Here is a 1993-nt window from a genome sequence, read left to right on the forward strand (position 1 = left end):
CAGAGATCAAGAATCGCAGGCTCTATTTACTGAGCCAGCCAGGTGCCTCAGTAATTTGTTTTTTTATGTCAGGAGATATGTCAGCAAAGCTCCTGACTGCTAGACCTCTGACTCTTCAGAGTTGATTTCCCATCCTCTGGATTGCATGCAGCTTACCAAGACCTTCGGTGTACTAACTACTTCTTGTTCCATCGGTCTCATCAGAGTGATGTCATGTAACATACTCTGGGACAAGACTATAAATGTATATTCTTTTTTTTTTTTTTTAAGATTTTATTTATTTATTTGAGACAGAGAGAATGAGAGAGACAGAGAGCACATGAGAAGGGGGAGGGTCAGAGGGAGAAGCAGGCTCCCTGCTGAGCAGGGAGCCCGATACGGGACTCGATCCCGGGACTCCGGGATCATGACCTGAGCTGAAGGCAGTCGCTTAACCAACTGAGCCACCCAGGCGCCCTATAAATGTATATTCTTATCCCTTCTATGTGAATGTGAAATACTTCTGATTCTCTTCTTAAAAAAACTTTTAAAAATTGATATATAATTGACATATAAAATTATATGTTTCAGATGTACAACATGATTTGATATATTATGTATTACAAAATGATCCCCACAGTAAGTTGCAATAGTTAACATCCATCACTGCACATAGTTACAAATTTTTTTATCTAGTGAGGAGAACAGACTGGAATAGAAAAGGACCCATTTGTCAAGTCAGTGGCTCCATACCATACCATGTACCTGAGACCATATTAATCCGATCTAGCAAAGATACCAGATCAGATGCAATGGCTACAATTGAGGCTACTAGTTGGTTAAGCTTGTACTCGTATACTGCAATCCTCCGGGATCCATGAGTTTGCATAGAACCAGACTGGTGTATTAAATAGAGCTTAAACAGGGACAATTACCTCTGAATCCTGACATCCTTACAGGTGGCACTAATCTCCCCATTCCCCCCCCCCGAGATGCAATATTATTATCGTTATTGATTATTTGGCTGATTTGGGAGCAGTTTCAGAGGTTTCTCCATTTCTGGGCTTTCAGTTCTATCCCATTGATTGATAGGTCTCTCCTTATGCCAGTACCGTAGCTTTGTAGTAGGTTTTGAAATATGGAAATGTGAGTACTCCAACTTTGTTCTTTTTCAAGACTGTTTTGACTTTTCTGAATCCCTTGCATTTCCATGTGCATTTTAGGATCAGCTTATCCACTTCTGCCAAAGAGGCATCTGGGATTTTGAGAGAGATTGTATTGAATCTGTAGATCAATTTGGAGGGTATTGCTATCCTAACAATATTAAATTTTCCAATCCTTGAACATGGGGATGACTTTCCATTTTAAAGATTTTATTTTATTTGAGAGAGAGAGAGAGATACTGAGAGAACAAGTGGAAGGAGGGGCAGAGGGAGAAGCAGACTCCCTGCAGAGCAGGGAGCCCGATGTGGGACTCGATCCCCAGGATCATGACCTGAGCCAAAGGCAGACGCTTAACTGACTGAGCTACCTCGGCACCTTGACTTTCCGTTGTAGATCTTCTTTAGTTTCTTTCAATGATTTTGTAGTTTTCAGTATGTAAGTTGGCACTTTGGTTAAATTTATTAAGTATTTTATTCCTTTTTATGCTATGTTAAATAGAACTGGTTTTTAAATTTTATTTTTGGAATGTTCATTGTTAGAAAATAGAAATAAAATAGATATTTTTGTGTTGCTCTTGTATTCTGCCACCTTGTTGAACTTGTTTAACAGTTTGTGTGTGTGTAGGATTTTGTATGTACAAGTCATTTCATCTGTGACTAGAGATAACTTTAATTCTTCCTACCCAATCTGGATGCCTTTTCTCCTCTGAGTGCTCTCAATAGAACCTCCAGTACAATGCGGAATGAAAGTGGTGAGAACAGGGCGCCTGGGTGGCTCAGTTGGTTAAGCAACTGCCTTCGGCTCAGGTCATGATCCTGGAGTCCCTGGATCGAGTCCTGCATCGGGCTCC

The sequence above is a fragment of the Mirounga angustirostris genome, unplaced genomic scaffold (genome assembly GCF_029215605.1).
Source record: "Mirounga angustirostris isolate CCGP_5_RB_7025 unplaced genomic scaffold, mMirAng1.0.hap1 SCAF_5, whole genome shotgun sequence".
NCBI lineage: Eukaryota > Metazoa > Chordata > Mammalia > Carnivora > Phocidae > Mirounga > Mirounga angustirostris.